This window comes from Saimiri boliviensis, chromosome 7 (genome assembly GCF_048565385.1).
Source record: "Saimiri boliviensis isolate mSaiBol1 chromosome 7, mSaiBol1.pri, whole genome shotgun sequence".
Lineage (NCBI taxonomy): Eukaryota > Metazoa > Chordata > Mammalia > Primates > Cebidae > Saimiri > Saimiri boliviensis.
The window spans coordinates 122,825,586-122,844,624 of NC_133455.1; the positions used below are offsets into that span (position 1 = coordinate 122,825,586).

The following is a 19,039-nucleotide window of genomic DNA, read 5'->3' on the forward strand; positions in this document are numbered from 1 at the left end:
GTATTTCTATTTGTAGATCCTTGAGGAATCGCCACACCGTATTCCACAATGGTTGAACTAATTTACACTCCCACCAACAGTGTAAAAGCGTTCCTATTTTTCCACATCCTTTCCAGCATCTGTTGTCTCCAGATTTTTTTTTTTTTTTTTTTTTTTTTTTTTTTTGAGACGGAGTTTCGCTCTTGTTACCCAGGCTGGAATGCAATGGCACGATCTCGGCTCATCGCAACCTCCGCCTCCTGGGTTCAAGCAATTCTCCTGCCTCAGCCTCCTGAGTAGCTGGGATTACAGGCACGTGCCACCATGCCCAGCTAATGTTTTGTATTTTTAGTAGAGACGGGGTTTCACCATGTTGACCAGGATGGTCTTGATCTCTCGACCTCGTGATCCACCCGCCTCGGCCTCCCAAAGTGCTGGGATTACAGGCTTGAGCCACCGCGCCCGGCCATCTCCAGATTTTTTTTTTTTTTTTTTTTTTTTTTTTTTTTTTTTTTTTGAGACGGAGTTTCCCTCTTGTTACCCAGACTGGAGTGCAATGGCATGATATCGGCTCACCGCAACCTCCGCCTCCTGGGTTCATGCAATTCTCCTGCCTCAGCCTCCTGAGTAGCTGGGATTACAGGCACGCGCCACCATGCCCTGCTAATTTTTTGTATTTTTAGTAGAGACGGGGTTTCACCATGTTGACCAGGTTGGTCTCGATTTCTCGACCTTGTGATCCACCCGCCTCGGCCTCCCAAAGTGCTGGGATTACAGGCTTGAGCCACCGCGCCCGGCCATCTCCAGATTTTTTAATGATCACCATTCTAACTGGCGTGAGATGGTATCTCAGTGTGGTTTTGATTTGCATTTCTCTAATGACTAGTGATGATGAGCTTTTTTTCATATGTTTGTTGGCCACGTAAATGTCTTCTTTTGAAAAGTGTTTGTTATATCCTTCGCCTACTTTTTGATGGGGTTTTTTTCTTGTAAATTTAAGTTCTTTTTAGATTGTGGCTATTAGCCCTTTGTCAAATGGGTAGATTGCAAAAAATTTCTCCCATTCTGTTGGTTGCCAGTTTACTCTAATGATAGTTTCTTTTGCTGTACAGAAGCTCTTAAGTAGATCCCATTTGTCTATTTTGGCTTTTGTTGCCATTGCTTTTGGTGTTCCTGCTAATTTTCATGGCATCTCTGAAAAATGTTAGTGAGCAATAGGTCTTTAACAGAGCTAGTCCGGCCTTCCAGGCCTAGGCCTCTGCTGGGATTTTATTCATTCATTTGTCCAACAACTATGCTCCAGGCTTCCTTCCCTTCCCCTCATAACCTCGGATGTGAAATAAGAGGACCCAGGCCTATGTGATTCACAGACTTCACTTTTCCTTCTAAGGCAACTCACAATGGACTTGATATTGTGACTTCCCACAAGGTGTTCGTTTTTACATTTAGTTTTCTCATCACCTGCCTTAGTGGCTCTTCCCTTCCTGTGAAATGTCACCAATGGCAGGGAGGCAGGAGGAGGCAGTGGAAGAGCCAGTGATGGGTCATTAATGAATCCCCAAACCCCAGCTTAGAGGATGCTGCAGTGGAGCTGCCGGTGGAAAAGTTCTCCCCAGCGCCAATCATTCATCAAACTTACCTCTCCCTGGAGACGTGAGGCTGGACCTGATGAAATGCACTTTCCTGTGCAGCAGTGTTCTTTTGCCTGTCAACTGCTGGGTGGTTTGTGCATTCATCAAATAAGAACAAAGGCAGAGTGGGCTTTCGAGTTTGAAAACCCTTGGTGTTTTATTGTCTCCTTGCTCCCTCTCAGCAGCTTTTGGTAAGTAAATGTTTTGTGGCTGAAAAGGTTCACTGTGAAAGCGTCCTGCACCCCTACAACTCAGCCTCTGGGCTGGCCTCCTCCACTGTGCTGTGGGAGAGAGCTGCTGAAGGCCGTGATGGGGAAGGGAGCACGGCCTGGTACCACAGCACCCTTGGGAGCTCCCCAGTCCATCTGGGTGACTTGTGGGTGCCAGCGTTGCACTCCTGTTGCAGGGTTAATGAGCTGATCAGCTGACAGGTTTCATATTAATCAGTGCTTAGTGTTGACAAAAACATGCAATGCTGACTCTATAAACTTTTGAGAAATCTGGCATCACAGACAAGAAAAGAAACCTCAGCAACTGCTTTTGGCCAAAGAATTGGAAAAAACTGGATGGAGCTCCTCAGCCTGCTCCAACTGAGGGTTTACTAGCTTGAGGCCTATAGCAGGTAAATTCCCCAGAAGCAGAGACCTGCGAGGCCCTCCCCTGACTCCTTACTTCTCTGCTCAGGTCCCCACCCCCCCCCCAACCCCTCTGTTACTGGTTCTCCGTGCTGTGAGGATGGATTTGACTCCCGCATGCTCAAGTCATACTGTCAGTGACTCAGTAAGTCATTATTGGGCACTTTGATTCCTCAAGGGTCTCAAGTGTCTTTTGGCCCAGGTGCTCTGTGTGATAAGAGAGCTTTAGCCAAGTGTAGAGTTAGGTCAGTCCCTAGCTCTTTCTGCTCATGGCTACAAATGTCTATTTCTCTTTTACCCAAATCCCTCATAGCTCCCAAGGGCCCAGTCCTGCAGCACCTATAACACCCAGCAGTGGGCTCTGAAGGCAGCAAGCCGAGGAGGAAGGGATAAGATTGCCATAGATGCAGCCAGAGCTTTCCGTGGAGGACCCAGAGGAGGTGCCTGCCTTGACCCAGCAGGGAGCTCTCACTGCTGTATGGTCACACCTAATTTGACGTTAAAAAATGACAACACCCACTTTCATCTCCACCTTACTCACTGCTTATCCAAATGAGTCTTGGTTGTTTGGCACATCGGATGTCCCTGTAAGGATAAGGATGGTCCTTCCCCGAGGATGCTCAGTAGACCCCCTGGGCTCTGAGGCTGGTTCTTCAGGAGCACAGTAGTGACATCTCTGGAGCAGGTATGTGACTTTCTCAGAGGGGCCACCCTTGGCTGGCTGAGAGGGAGGTTAGAAATGAGTAGGCAGGCCTCCCTGCCACCACACCCAGGTCTGGGGTAACTGGCGAGTGCTTAGAGCCTGCTCTTGACCTGGACGCTGCAGGCTGGGCCTCTCCCTGCAAGGGGCTCACATCCTGATGTTCAGATTGAACCCAGAACATGGAAAGCATTCAGTCCTGGAGTTGACCTGAATCTTACACACTGTCTTCTCTGGGAATACCTTTGGCTTGGTGGCCTTTGGGATGCTGACACTAATTGTAGGACACACTTATGCCAAGAAGGGAAGCCACAGAATTGCCCTAGTTCTGGAAGATGGACTGGCAGTGGGGTTTCCTGGGTCCACCTTGCAGGTGTCTTTGGTTGTTCTACGCCCATCAGCTGAAGTAGATGGATTTGACTCTGTCTTTGGGGTGAGGAGTGGGGGCAGTAGGGATCTTGAGTGTGAGCCCCATCCTGATTCTGGGGCAAGGGAGAAGGTGAATTTGACCACAGGGAGAAACTTGGAGAGGCAGGGTGTGGTCTCCAGCTCACCTATAAAAGCTGGTGAGTCTGAGTGCCCTCAGGGCAGTGGGGAGGGCATCAGCTGCAGATCCTGACCCTGCTGCAGAAGGTGGATGGGGCTGGAGGCTGCCTGACGCCACCCCCAACCCAGCCATGAGTTTCTGTTGTAGGGAACAGAGTGTGGATCTAACAGATCCCTCATTAGAAGAGTGCCTGACACAGTAGGCCTTAACAGATATTTGTTGATGGGAGATAGGAAGGGGGATAGTGAGTTACAGCTATGGAAAGAAACTGAGCTGGGCCAATCACAGTTGGAGGGATTGAGGGAGAGACCCCTCCCCTCCCCACCTTAAAATGCCTCTTCACTAGCTTGGCCAGGTGGCAGAACCCTTGCCATTAGATGTTTGTTGTTTTGGAAGCTCTTTGGTTTTCAGGAGTCTTGGCTTGATTTGCTTTGTTTTATTGTTGATTTGTATTTATTTAGAGACAGGGTCTCGCACTGTTATGTATGCTGGAGTGTAGTAGTGCAATAATAGCTCACTGCAGCCTCCAACTCCTGGGATCAAGCAGTCCTCCTGCCCCAGCCTCCTGAGTAGCTGGGACCACAGGTGTGCACTATCATGCCTAATTATTACTTATTTGCATAGATGGGGTCTCAGTATGTTGTCCAGACCGGTCTTGAACTCCTGGCCTTAAGAGATTCTTCTGCTTCCGCCTCCCAAAGGGTTGGGATTACAGGCATGAGTGAGCCACCACGCCCAGCCTAGGAGCCTTCTCTTAAAATGCCACAGCCTCTGGAGAGGCATCCTGTTTCCCCCAGTGGCAGTGGCTCTGCATGGCCTTTGAAGATGAAATCTAAGAGAGGGTCAGGCCACTCCCAGATTCCTGATTCCTGCTTTCTTTCTGCACCTTGCCCAACATTGCGTCTAGAAGAGTAATTCCCAAACGTTTTCCTTCTGTGGAAACTGTAGCAGAGTAGAAGACTCCAGGGACCTGCCCAACCCCCTCCAAGAAAATTCCTGCCAAGCAGTCCTCATAGGTGTTCATAGGATGAGGGCATGGCTTTAAAGAAACACCTAGGAAGAGAATATCTATTTTTTGGGTGGTTGTTTTAAGTCAAGTTATCTTGTATTTGTGTGTGTGTGTGTGTGTGTGTGTGTGTGTGTGTTGTTTGTTTGTTTGGTTTTGAGACAGAGTTTCGCTCTTGTTGCCCAGGCTGGAGTGCAATGGCGTGATCTCGGCTCACAGCAACCTCCACCTCCTGGGTTCAAGCAATTCTCCTCCTTCAGCCTCCTGAGTAGCTGGGATTACAGGCATGTGTCACCACGCCTGGCTAATTTTGTATTTTTAGTAGAGACGAGGTTTCTCCTTATTGGTCAGGATGGTCTTGAACTCCCAGCCTCAATTAATCGACCCACCTTGGCCTTCCAAAGTGCTGGGATTACAGGCATGAACCACCGTGCCTGGCTAAAATCAATTATCTTTAATATATTCTTGATTCCTATCAGGAACTAAACCAGATACTGCCATATCCTAAACCCAGTGCTGTAGGGACTGGTCTGTGCACCCTGGTGTTTCTGAGACCTTGCAGCTGCCTCCAGTCCCGATTCCCCACGACTCCAGGGTCTGCGCTGCCTGTCAGAGAGCTGACTTACAGGCCCGGGACTTGTGCGGTTCTCCCTGACGTTCTCATAGGCAGGGGGATTTCTAACATCTCCCCTAAGTATCTCTTGTACACTGTCTCTTTGTTCCTCCTGAAGAGCAGCAGCCTTGGTTTTCTGTTCACTGGTGCTTTCACTGTTTTCTCATTGCCTGGCACCTGCTGGACACACAGTTTTTTATATTTTGAGACAGAGTCTCGCTGTGTCTCCAGGTGCCAGGCTGGAGTGCAGTGGTGCGACCTTGGCTCACTGCAACCTCTGCCTCCCTGGTTCAAGCAATTCTCCTGCTTCAGCCTCCTGAGTAGCTGGGACTACAGGAGGCTGAAGCTAATTTTTGTATTTTTTTAGTAGAGATGGGGTTTTACCATGTTGGCCAGGATGGTCTCGGTCTCTTGACCTCGTGATCTGCCCGCCTGAGCCTCCCAAAGTGCTGTGATTACAGGCATGAGCCACCACGTCCGGCCTACACAAATATTTTTTGAGTGAATGAATACAGCACTTGTGATCTGAGAGCTGTGTCCCTAACCTCGTCCATTTCCTCAGGATACTTAGAACACTTGCTTGCTTCATATCGTGGGGGTTTTGAACATCTGAGGAGAGGCGGTGAAGATCTTTCTTAAGTCAGGAGCTCCTTGTGAAAGTGTCCATGGCTCTGGGAGGGGAGTTATGCTGCCTTTCCCAAAGGAGGTGGCGAGGCTGTTGAATTTCTGCTCAGAAATCCTCACAGCTGAGGATACTGAGGCTGCCTTTCCTTGGGTATCTGGGCAGTGGAGCAGAGGAGGCTAGAGCCAGGCTTTCTGGATTATGACCCAGATTCTGTCATTTCTCTCCCCTTCCCATGCTTGCCTCTGTCTTGGTCAGCTCCACCCAAGGGCATCTCAGAGCTCCCAGTGGAGTCTGTGGGCAGCTTTGGAGGAAAACAGACACCAGAAATGGCCAAATCCATGGAGACTTGAGAGAGGCACGTGTGGAGCTATTTTGGGTTTGGTGGTCTGGGCTCAGAGCTCTCTGGCATTCCCAGCCACTGGCTTCTGAGAATTGACCAGAATGGAAGGAAGATAAAAATCGAGGCTCCAGGAACAGCCTAAGAATTTTCTCATTCTTAACCTCAGAACCCACAAAGACGATGGGGCTGAGGGAGGGGACTATGGCAGGGAGGGGGCAGGGGAACAGGGAAAGTTCAAGACGATTTCCTCTTCCTCTTCTGTGACTTCCTGGATGGCAAGTACAGTGATGGCCCAGGGCCAATCTGATAAGGAGCAGGACTTAGAGCCCAGAGGAACCCCCCCCCCCACCATCCATGCCTCTGGGGGAGTTGCCTGGCAACAACCATTGGCTGGGATGGTGCCTCAGACTGTCTCTCCAATGTCTCTTTCAATTTCTCTGTCCTTCTCTCACATCAGGCTAGGGACAGGTCTGGCCTCAAATCCTTGGGGAGCCCTCATCCCTTCCTCCTTTCCCCAGAGTCGGGCAGAGACGCACCTTTCATTCAGCGCCCATGAGGGAGACGTGTGTGAGCACCTCCTCCGTGGAAGCTGAGGAGCTCAGTGATGCCACGATCTGTCTTTGCCCCTGAGTAGCTAGTGTGGACGTGTGGAGACACGCATGTGTAGATGTGCACGCATGCAAGATGTCGGCCAGAGCAGTACAGAGTGCCAGAGTGCAGCCGGATGTGACCAGCAGAGCCCGTCAGTGGGAACAGCCTCCCGCTGGGAGTCAGGGCCCCCAGCTGGCCTGGGGCAAGTCATGTCATTTCTTGGTGACTCAGATTTTTTCCATCTGTCAAGTGAGGAGTTTATGATCCATGAAGTCCTTTCTGGCTCAAGAGTTACCTGATTCCAGGAGTTTCAGGGAGAAAAACCTTAAAAAAGGGTAGAATGTTTTCGTCGCCGCTATCTTTGTTCCAAATGGGGTCCACCTATGGACCTGTCTCAGCCGGGTTGTTCCCATGAAGAGGGGGCAGGCTGAGGGCTCAGCTGTTACACTTGGATCTCAGACCTTGCTTCTGTTCTCAGGACCCTCCGGTTAGGAAAACTGCCAAGTTTGCCTTTCAGTTCAGAAAATCAGTTGCAGCTGTCTAGAACAAGGTGGTTCATCCTTGGTGTGCAAGTGAGGGCTGAGTGACTGCATGAGACCTACAGAGCCTGCTGGGGACAGACTTCTGCTCGCATCCAGCCTCATTGTTATCCACTTAGAGTCACTTTTTTTTGTATTGTTTCTGTAATGCCAAGTTACTTGTAGCTGTTTCTTCTTTCCCAACCATGAGGTTTCATTTTTCTTTGTTCTCAGTGTGATCGACCTTAACTTGAATTGCTTTCCGGATCCAGCATTGTTTTCTCTCTCTCTCTTTTTTTTTTTTTTTTAAAGAGTCTCATTCTTGCCCAGCCTGGAGTGCAGTGGAGTGATCTTGGCTCACTGCAACCTCAGCTTCCTGGGTTCAAATGATTCTCGTGCCTCAGCTTCCCAAGTAGCTGTGACTACAGGTGTGTGTCACCACACCTGGCTAATTTTTGTATTTTTAGTAGAGACAGTTTCACTATGTTGCCCAGGTTGATTTTGAACTCCTGACGTCAAATGATCCACCTGCCTTGGCCTCCCAAAGTGCTGGGATTACAGGCTTGAGCCCTGGTCCCTGGCCTATTTTATCTCTTAACTGCATTGTTTTAGCAAATTTGAAAGTTCGCTCAGCTGTTGTTTAACTATTTTTCCATCTCTACTTCTCTTTCTGGTAACCCAATTAGATGGATATTTGACTGTTTGATACTGTCCTATAGGTTGCTGATGTTCTGTTTTTTTTTTTTGTTTTTTTGTTTTTTTTCAGTATTTTTTCCTCCTGTGCTTCATTTTGAATAGTTTCTATTGCTGTGTCTTCAAGCGCACTGATCTTCTCCAGTGGGTAATCTCATGTTAAATTATTCCCTCTAGTGTATTTATTTCTGATGTTGTATTTTCCATCTCTAGACATTCCATTTGAGTCTTTTGTCATACCTTTGTCTCCTCGTCATGTTGATTGTTTTCCTCTGCATTCTTGAGCATTTGGAGCATGCTTACAATACTTGTTTTTTTCATCTTTGTCTACTCATTTCATCATCGCTGTCATTTTAGGGTTTGTTCTGTTGATTGATTTTTATCCTTCTTGTGATTTTCCTCCATATTTTTCTGCTTCTTTGAATGTCTACTAATTTTTTTTTTTTTTTTTTTTTTGTTTTTTTTTTTGAGATGGAGTTTTGCTCTTGTTACCCAGGCTGGAGTGCAATGGCGTGATCTCGGCTCACCACAACCTCCGCCTCCTGGGTTCAGGCAATTCTCCTGCCTCAGCCTCCTGAGTAGCTGGGATTACAGGCACGCGCCACCATGCCCAGCTAATTTTTTGTATTTTTAGTAGAGTCGGGGTTTTACCATGTTGACCAGGATGGTCTCGGTCTCTTGACCTTGTGATCTGCCCGCCTCGGCCTCCCAAAGTGCTGGGACTACAGGCTTGAGCCACCGCGCCTGGCATGTCTACTAATTTTTAATTGGATGCCCAGATACTGTAAATTTCACATTGATGGGTACTGAGTTTTGTTATATTTCCTTGAATAGTGTTGGACTTTATCCTGGCATTGTTTAAATTACTTGGGCTGGATTGTTCATACATTTAAGCCCAAATGTTTCATACATTTAAGTTTGCTGTCAAGCTTTGTTAGGGTAGATCCAGACCAGCCTTTAGTCTAGGGCTCATTTAGCCTCACTAGTAAGGCAACACCCTTCTGAGGATTCTACCGAATGTGCTGTGTTTTTGAGGTCTGTGTACTCTTGCTGGTGGGAATGTAAACTCTTTCTGGCCCTGTGTGTGCTCCACAGATTGTTGGGCCTGTTGCTTTCCGGTGTTTCTTTTCTCAGTCTTGCGGGTTTCACCCCACTGGTGTTCAGATCAGCCAGAGATTCCAGGGTACTCTTCTGCAAGTCTCTCTGTACTCTCACGGTGCAGTCCTCTCTTCTCTGGTATTCTGCCCTAAGAATCCTAGCTGCATGAACTCTGATTCCTGTCTCCTCAACTTGGTGAGACCTCTGGACTCCATTTGGATTCCTGCTGTCTGAACTGTTGCCTGGAAGCTGCTTCCAGGAAGTAAGGTGGATAATCAAAATACCCACCTGTTTTGTTCCCTTCTTCTCTCTGGGATTACCATCCTCCGTTACCTCTTGTCCAGTGTCTGAAGTGGTTTCGTGCATTCTGTCCAATTTTTTCAGTTGTTTTAGGTGGGAGCGTAAGTCCAGACCCTGTGGCTTCCCCAGGGCTGTCCACAGGAGTTCTGCATTATTTTAAGATTCACCCCAGGCATCACCTCCTTTCCTGGTGTCATCCTTCTGCACTGGGGTGGGCGCCTCTAGGAAACACTCCCCACAAGACCCTGTAAGCAGCATGTTCTTTTTTTTTTTTTTTTTTTTTTTGAGACGGAGTTTCACTCTTGTTACCCAGGCTGGAGTGCAATGGCGCGATCTCGGCTCACCGCAACCTCCGCCTCCTGGGTTCAGGCAATTCTCCTGCCTCAGCCTCCTGAGTAGCTGGGATTACAGGCATGTGCCACCATGCCCAGCTAATTTTTTGTATTTTTAGTAGAGACGGGGTTTCACCATGTTGACCTGGATGGTCTCGATCTCTTGACCTCGTGATCCACCCGCCTCGGCCTCCCAAAGTGCTGGGATTACAGGCTTGAGCCACCGCGCCCGGCAAGCAGCACGTTCTTATCTCCTTACTTAAGATCTAGTTTTGCTATTATCTCTCTGAGTTGGTTGTGTCTTGAGCACAAATATGACATGGGATTTTCCTCATCATCCCTTGTGCTTAGCTCACTGCTAGGTGGCGAATGTTTGTTGATGAAACAAGTAAGTGAGAATAAATGGAAGACAATGTAAAGTTAACCATGTTTCATGGTTATTAAGAACAGTAGCATCCTGGGTGCAGAGCTTGGCTCCCAGGAGCTCAGACCACATCTGTAGCATTGGGTTTACTTGATTCTGGTTGGGGCATTGGCAAGTTTGAAGTCATCTGGAGGAGGGTGACCGGGAGAGTGGAAACTACACTCCATAGGAATTGGCTGAAGGATTTGGGAATGTTCATTTTGTTGGGAAATTATCTTTTATGGAGTGCTATGGGAGGGGGGCATAATAACCATTTCCAACATGTATAGGATTGAGGGCTAAACCTAGGACCATTGGTAAAGGATTCCAGGCCATTAGATTTGGGTCTAAAACTTCCTTTTTTTTTTTTTTTTTTTTTTTTTGGAGACAGTCTCACTCTGTTACCTGGCGCCAGGCTGGAGTGCAGTGGCACAATCTTGGCTCACTGCAACCTCCGCCTCCTGGGTTCAAGCAGTTCTTCTGCCTCAGCCTCCCAAGTAGCTGGACCTACAGCTGCATGCCATCACACCCAGCTAATTTTTTGTATTTTTTTTTAGTAGAGACGGGCTTTCACCATTTTGGCCTGGATGGTCTTGATCTCTTGACCTCATGATCCACCTGCCTCGGCTTCCCAAAATGCTGGGATTACAGGTGTGAGCCACTGCGCCCAGCCCAGGAAGAACTTTCTAAAAGTTGAACCCTCCAGCAGAGAAATGGGTACCTTGAAGGCAGTGAATTCCCCATTGCTGCTGGGATTTAAGCCAAACCCATGTCTGTTGCTTAGGGATGTTGTGTCTGGGATTGTGAAGTTAACCATGATGTTGCATGAGATAGTCTCTTAGATGTCACTCTGCATGATTTCGAATCTCACTCTTCCTCGGAGCCCCATGATTCATCCTCTGACAGCCTCCCATCCCCAGCCTACACACATACCCAGAAAACACACCTGGAATGTGCTCCTTACTACTGTTTCGTTAAGCACCCCTTCTTTCCTGCCTAAAGTGGATTTCTTCTCAGGCCCTGCGGACTGACTGCTGCCCTCCCTGGGCGGTATCTGTGTTCATCTCCATCCTTCTGACTTCGGCCTGACTGGCACCCCATTGATCTGGGCTGGCCCCTTCTGTCAGCGCCTTGTCCCATTGTCTCCTGTGTCTGGAGACACAGTGCCTTTGAGACAGAGGATGGCTCTGGTTAGCTCGTTGTTCTCCCCGCTCCCTGGTGGCTGGGAGGCTCCCTGCAAAGGTTGGCGGCCTTGCTGCAGCCATTCCAGTGCTCAGGAATATTGCTCTGAACGGAAACCGTCACCCTTGACCTATTCATCTGCTCCTTTCTCTGGGTCTCATGGCTTTTCCCCTAGGGTCTTTTCCTTGGACTGGAAGCTCCTGAGGAGGTGTCACCCCACTGGGTCGAGGATGGTCTGCTACACATTATAGAGGCTCAGTTAGTAGTGGTGCTGGCAGAATTCTAGAGAGAATCTTTCACGCACCTGCTCTTTCATCCTGTTTTTTCTTTCTTTCTTTTTTTTTTTTTTTGAGTTGAGACCTCATTCAGTTGCCCAGGCCGGACTACTGCAGTGTGATCACAACTCACGGCAACTTCTGACTCGTGGGTTCAAGCGATCCTCCTGCCTCAGCCTCCTGAGTAGCTGGGACTGTAGGCTCATGCCATGACGCCCTGCCGGTATTTTAAAATTTTTTTGTAGAGGTGGATTCTTGCTATTGTGCCCAGGCTGGTCTCAAACTCCTGGCCTGAAGTGATCCTCTTGCCTTGGCCTCCTGAAGAGCTGGGGTTACAGGTGTAAGCTGCTTAGCCTGGCCAAGGAGGAATGTTTTTTGAGAGCTATTGCACAGCATGGTGACTACAGTAAATAACATATCGCATATTTCAGAATTGGATCTGGCACACAGAGGTCACTTAGCCCATAGTTGTGGACTGAATGAGTGAGTCCCAGAGAAGGATATCCTAGTGTCCTGGTGGCCAGGACAGTGCTCCACCCAACCTGCCCAGCCCACTTTGTTTAATGGCAAAGATGAGTTCACGAGGTGAAGCTGTGTGCTCCAGGCCGCTTGCTGTTAGGTGGGAGAGCCCATGTAGAAACCTACGTGTTCTGCCTCCTAGTTTCCAGCTGATTCCATTGAGGGGTGTCAAGACAGTAATAAAAACTGCTATAATCACAGTCAGCATTGACCAAGTACATTCTGTCGTGATGTGCAGAGTTTTGTCCTACTTCTTGAAATGCACTCACTGCAAAGAGATCTCCTGAGCTTGTTCTCCATTCCCCTTGGCTGCCGTTACCAGTTTCTGCCTCCGAACGCGCTCGCCCTCCATGTGACTGTGATGAGAATATATTTGCTGTTTTTGTCGGCCTTATCCGTGGTAGCTGTTGTCTGCATGCTGCTTTAGGTGAAATCGTATTTTACTGAGGGTTTTTATGTTGGTTATCTTTCCATTCCTCACATGCTTATCTGCATGGGATTTGCTCACTTACGCTTTTGCTGAGTACTGATTGAACGCATAGTGTGCAGGCAGGCTCTGGGAACCAAGGACTCAATGGTGAGTGGGGCTGGATATGCCCACCTGGGACCTCAAACCTGACAGCTGGGGTCCCCAAGGCAGGATCTGTGTCTCTGTGACATCTCTGTGGTTTCCTCTCTGCACTCAGGGCCCCTAAACTGGGACTGCAAGTTGGCCTGGGGTTGCTGCTGGGAGAAACAGTTTTGGGATTTTTGTTTCTGTAGGGCTCCCTTCCATGCCATGCTTGAAGATGTATTCCTAGACACTGCCTTACTCCTGTTGCCTCCTGGCTATAACCTTGAGAAGTGGCTGGGATGAGGCGGCCACAGCCTCAAAGGACCTGGAGAGTGGGAAAATGGGCTTAGGGCTTGTGTTTCTGGTCCCAGCCTCTGCTTGGTTCACACTAAGTGTCCTAAGCCTCATCCCACAAATGTTTGAGGGGCTCCTCTGGCCAAGTACGGCTGCAGGCTCGGGGGCTGTGGGAGTGAGGAAAAACGTCTGCCCTCAAGAGCTCATATTTTGGTGGAGGAGACAGACGGTGAAAATCGGTGTATGTCAGGAGGTGGCAAATGCCGTGGAGGACAGTAAAGCAGGGCAGGGCGGGAGGACGACGCAGGGGCAGGGAGCTGTGAGGGCCTTACCGAGGAGGTGGCATATGGGGAGAGCCTGGACGATGGGGATGGAATGAGCCTTGAACATCCTGAGGCGGTGCCTCCTGGGGCAGCGGGAGCAGGAGATGGGAGCACATGAGGCCTGTTCAAGGCCTGTATCTGGAGGGGAGTGAGCAAGGGGAAGGTCACGGGACTTGGATCATCTAGGGCCATCTTGGGGGCTTTAACTCTTACGGCAGGAGAGATGAGAGCCGTGGACGACTTTGAGCAAAGGAGTGGGAGAGCTGGCATACATTTCAAAAGGATTACTATGGCTGCTAGGTAGAGAATCGGCTGAGTGACAGTAGCAGTACTAATAACTGTCTTTTTTTTTTTTTTAATTATCGTTGTTGTTCCGAGGTAGGGTCTCACTGTGTCATCCAGGCTGGAGTCTGGTGGTGTGATCATGGCCCACTGACACCTCAAACTCCTGAGCTCAAGAGATCCTCCCACCTCAGCCTCCTGAGTAGCTGGGACTAGACATGTCCCACCACGCCTGGTTAATTTTTCTATTTTTTGTAGAAATGGAGGTCTTGCTATGTTGCTTGAGCTGGTCTCAAAACTCCTGGGTTCAAGCATTCCTTCTGCTTCAGCCTCCCAAAGTGCTAGGATTATAGGCATGAGCCATCACATCTGGCCTCTAATAACTGTTAGCTACCAAGTGCTTATTGTGTGCCTGGCTTGGTGCAGACTCTGTGTGTATATCTTATTGAATCCTCCCAGCAACTTTATCTCCAATTCACTTAGCAAGAAGTTCAGAGAAAGTAAATGTTTTGTCCAAAGACACAGAGCTAAAAGGTGGTGGTGCCAGCTGTCAGCTTAGGTCAGGTTCCAAAGTTTGTGCCCGGGACTCTTGTCTGTATTTCCAGAGCAAAAGGACTGGTCATTTAGGACAACAGTGGACAGACATGTGGGGATGACGGGCAGGGGACCCTGTGCCTGTTCTTTGGGGGCTCCCAGGCATTCAGCTGGTCACCCTGGAAGAGGGTGAGGGGCAGGCCCTGTCCTTTAACTCACTTGTATGGTGGAAAGAAAAGCAAATTGCTTCCAGATGAGGGGAGGCTGCCTGGGGAGTGGAATTTGTGCCCCGTCTGCACACGCAGCTTCTCTGGGCCTGCAGGACCCTGTGTCTTTGTGTTTGGCCCATCAGACAAGCCCTGCTATGTAGAGACCTGAGCTTTCTGCTGCTGACTTGGCCTCAGCGCCTCGAGCAGGCAGATGAAGGAGCTCTGCAGATGTGCCGTCCTCTCCTGGGGGAGAGAACCTCCTTCTGTTTTTGAGTGAAGTCTGGGCCAAAATGCCCCGTATTTTACCTATCCCTTTTCTTCCAAGTAGTTCAGATCACTTTCAGAACGTCACTTCCATAATCCTAATTTTTATCGCTCCCTGAGGAAGTAAGGAAGATTTTTTTTCCTTGTCTTAAAAAAAAAAATGCTACAGGCTGGAAAAATTGGGGTCAGAGAGTGAGGCTGGGTGGAGCGAGGGAGGGAACCCAGGAGCCCAGGCTTCTGTGCAGCTTGCCTTGAGAAGGATGGGGAGGGAAGAGGGGAGCTGAGCGGGAAACAGGGCCTTCTGGATTTGGGGGTGGTTCCTTTTCTGTTAACCATGTGCTTTGGGGTCTGAACCCTGCTAGGGTGGGGTCCCTGCCTTACCTAGGGCATGCACGCACACACACCCATGCACACACACACTCTCATGTTCTCAGGTGTGCCTGGTCATGTCCACACTCCTCACTACCTCCCTGACCCTCACATGCACATTCTTACCTGCAGTGCACACTTAGTCTTGCACATACACACTCACATGCCGGTCAACCCTCACCCACTCCATCCTCATCCCATGTGTACCTGCACATAGCAGGCACACTTGCTCTTGCACACACACACCCACACACATGCCTGCCCACGCTGTGGCTCTCAAATTTGCGCGATTGCTTAGTTCACCTGTGCATATATCCACCTCTACCCACAGGGAGGTGTTTGGGGAACACATGTCAGAGATGGGCACCAACAGCTGGCAGCTGACTTGGCATGGGAGTTTCTGACAGTGGTGGAGTCCCCACAATAATGGCCTTCAGCCTACTACATCCTGTGCCTCAGTTTACCCCCTTGTATAATAAAGAAGAGAGAGAGCTTGGAGATACCGAGGACACAGGAGACACAGGTGATTGAGCGTTCCGAGATCTACAGACTGGGAGGTGTTATGCCTGTAAGATGTCAAGTTAACAAAGGTAGGAACTGGTGGTGGGAAGTGGAGGAGGCCCTTAGAAAGATGGGGCCAGCCTGGTGGCTCACGCCTGGAATCCTGGTGCTTTGGAAGGCCGAGACAGGAGGATTACTGGAGCCCAGAAATTTGAGTTTACCCTCGGGAACATAACGAGACCCTTCTCTCTGCAAAAAAATAAAAACCTTGGCTACACATGGTGGCATGCGCCTGTAGTCCCAGCTGCTTGGGAGGCTGAGGTGGGAGGATCACCTGAGCCCAGGCGTTCGAGTCTGCGGTGAGCTGTGATGGTGCCACTGCACTCCAGCCTGGGCAGCGGAGTGGGCAATACAGTAAAAGAGGCTGCCCCTCCCCGGGCTCCCTGGCTAGGTAGTGCCCGCCTGAAGCTGGGTTCTCGAGCTCAGGCTGAGTGTCTTCCCTGACCTTGAATATATACTGTCAGCAAAACCAAGACCTTGGCTGCAGAGCCCTCGGGGATGCAGGGTGCATTGTTCAGCAGGGTGGAAAAGGACCATTTTGGGAAGGAAAGGCTCCCTCCTGGCTGCTCAGATCCCAGCGGGTTCCCAGCCACAGAAGCAAAGCAAACAGGCCCCTGACTTTGTTTCTATTTCAGAAGCCTTGCTGCCGACACCACCACTGCTGCCACTGCAGAGCGCGAAATCATCACGGGGCTGTGGAAATCCAATTAGACTTGAGCCGCCGGCAGCCCCCTCCATGGGGAGTGGGGGAGGGAGGCTGTATCTAGAAAGCTGCCTCCATAAATTTGAGTTAGAGTGGTGGAGGGGCCAGACTGTTATTCATCCTTGACTGTTTCTTCTGACCTGGAAATCCAGCGAGGGAAAATCTGCATGAAAACCTGAGGTCTGCCAGGCGGCACTGCAGGGGGCGGGGGTGGCCTGGAGGCTGAGATGAGATCCCCAGCCCATTTGGCTGCCTGAGGGGTTGACACAGGGCCTTCGTTCCCAGTCTTGGGGCCTGGGATCTTTCTGAGCTGTAAATCTCTGGGTTTCGCAGGCGCGGGTGAGGGGAGAGGGACCAAGCCCGGCAGACCCCCCAGCCCAGCCCTGGCATTCATGTACCGTTCATCTGGGGGCCATGCATGTCTCTTGTTAGGTCTGGCTTCCCCTTTCTGTCTGAGGCACTGGCTTCCTTGTGGCCTATTTCTTGTGGGACTTCCACGCTGCTGCAGGGACCTTTAGGTCACACCCAGAGACAGCCTTTTGCTTCAGTGTCCACATTCTTCAGGCTCAGATGGGCTGTATTTTATTTATTTGTATATTCACTTGTTCCAGAAAAGGTGATCAGAACAAATCCAGATACCTGGTCATATCACTACTGCTACCTAGGCATGGGCTCATTTTTTTCCTGGCTTGAGTTTCAGATGTCAACTGGGACTCTTCTCTGGTCGGTGAAGTGATGGGTTGTGACAGGCCCCCAAGCCTTTGCACATATTTGTGCTGCATGGGCAAGCCTTGTGCTGTTTATCCTTTCCATCCTTGTGGACTCAGTTTAGATGTCACCTCCCTGCGATAACTAAGCGTTCCCCTGGGCTGAGTGCCTTTCTCGTGTAACCCCACAGCACCTGTGCTCACCCCTGTGCTGAAGGTATTGAGAGGAATAAGGCACAGTCAGTCCTCTATGGTCTGTGGCATAGACAGTGAGTCATTGGATGGTACAATGCGGTGTGATAAACGTGCCACAGGGGCAGTGCCATGGACCACATAGTAGGTACCATTTGAATATTTGTTGGTCTTGCAAATGTGAAAAAGATATTCATTCTGCATTCACACTTCATGGGTGTTTTGGCTTGGTATAGGATCTTGGCTAGGTTCCACACCCCACCCCCAACCCTGTGTAAAGCATTGCTTAATTTTCTTTTAAATTCCAGGGTTACTGTCCAGAAGTCTAATGCCATTCCGATTTCATTCCTTTTAAGATAGCACAGCTTTTCTCTCTGGAGTCCCTGGTGCCTTGTGGAAAAGTCCCTCTGTCTCTGGTGTTCCGCAGTGTTACACATGATGTGATTCAGTGTGGCTTGACTTTCATCCACTGTGGATCCTCTCCATCTTGAAACACACACTGTTTAGGGAAATTTCCTTGAACGACTTCACTGATGGTCTCCTCCCCTGTTTTCTGCTTTCTTTTGGAACTCCTAGGATTTAAATATTAAATCTCCTGGATTGGTCTTACAATTTTATTATCTTTCCTATCCCTCTCCTTGCCTTTTCTGGAGATTTCTTCCAGTTACCATCCTGCCTTCTATCGGGGTTTTTATTTTAGTTAGAAGATTTTTAATTTCAAGAAATTTTATGTTTTCTAAGTATTTTTTTTTTTTTTTTGAGATGGAGTTTTGCTCTTGTTACCCAGGCTGGAGTGCAATGGCACGATCTCGGCTCACCGCAACCTCCGCCTCCTGGGTTCAGGCAATTGTCCTGCCTCAGCCTCCTGAGTAGCTGGGATTACAGGCACGCGCCACCATGTCCAGCTAATGTTTTGTATTTTTAGTAGAGACGGGGTTTCACCATGTTGGCCAGGATGGTCTCGATCTCTTGACCTCATGATCCACCCGCCTCGGCCTCCCAAAGTGCTGGGATTACAGGCTTGAGCCACCGCGCCCGGCAAGTATTTCTCTTTCATAGCACCCTTTTGGTTTTGGTTTCATGGGTAGAATATCATCTCTTATTTCTCTAAGGATATTCATAATGGTTCCATTTTGGGAGAAAGGATTCTTTACTGTTTCATTATAGTGTGTGTGGTGTGTGGTGTGTGGTGTGTGGTGTGTGGTGTGTGGTGTGTGGTGTGTGGTGTGTGGGGTGTGTGGGGTGTGTGGGGTGTGTGGGGTGTGTGGGGTGTGTGGGGTGTGTGGGGTGTGTGGGGTGTGTGGGGTGTGTGGGTGGGGGGGTGTGGGGTGTGGGGTGGGGGGGTGTGGGGTGTGGGGTGTGGGGTGTGGGGTGTGTGGTGTGGGGTGTGTGGTGTGGGGTGTGGGGTGTGGGGTGTGGGGTGTGTGGGGTGTGTGTGTGGGGTGTGTGTGTGTGGGGGGGTGTGTGTGTGTGTGGGGGTGTGTGTGTGTGTGGGGGGTGTGTGTGTGTGTGTGGTGTGTGTGTGTGTGTGCATTTTCTGTCTTTTCCTGTGAAGTCTTTCTTCAGAAGTCTAGTGATCCTTGGAAGTTCTTCTATTTTGAGTGAGGCATTAAAAGGTGATTGGAACTTGTGTGTGTGTGTCGCTTGTGATTCTGGGCCTTAAGTAGGGTGACCTAGTTGGCTTGTTAGGAACCTGATAAGTTAGTGCCAGGCATGGTGGCTCACACCTGAAATCCCAATACTTTGGGAAGTGTGGTGGAGAAAGGGACGGGGTCAAGGCTTAGGGGCTGCACGTATAGCAGAGGGGATTGTGTGGTGGGGAGGGAGAGCTGCTCTGGTCAGTCACATCTGATGGACCCTCCAAGGGACAGAGAGAGCAGTCCTGGTGGATGCGCTGGGGAGACTCATTCCAGGGACTGGGAACACAAGTGCAATTATGTTTGAGTAGCAGGACCCAGCTCTGATCAGGTCCTGAGGCCGTGATGAGAAATTGGGCTTGTTTCTTCAACTTGCTCTTTCCTGTTGAAGTTAAAAGCTGGCCTCTTTCTTATTTTGTGTCCT

At 49.6% G+C, this 19,039-nt stretch overlaps 1 protein-coding gene across 3 annotated transcripts in view; it reads left to right on the forward strand.

Annotated features, from left to right (window-relative positions):
- Window positions 1–19,039, forward strand: part of TSPAN9 (tetraspanin 9) — a 203,105-nt gene that overhangs the window by 16,384 nt on the left and 167,682 nt on the right. The gene's annotated exons all lie outside the window — the stretch shown is intronic.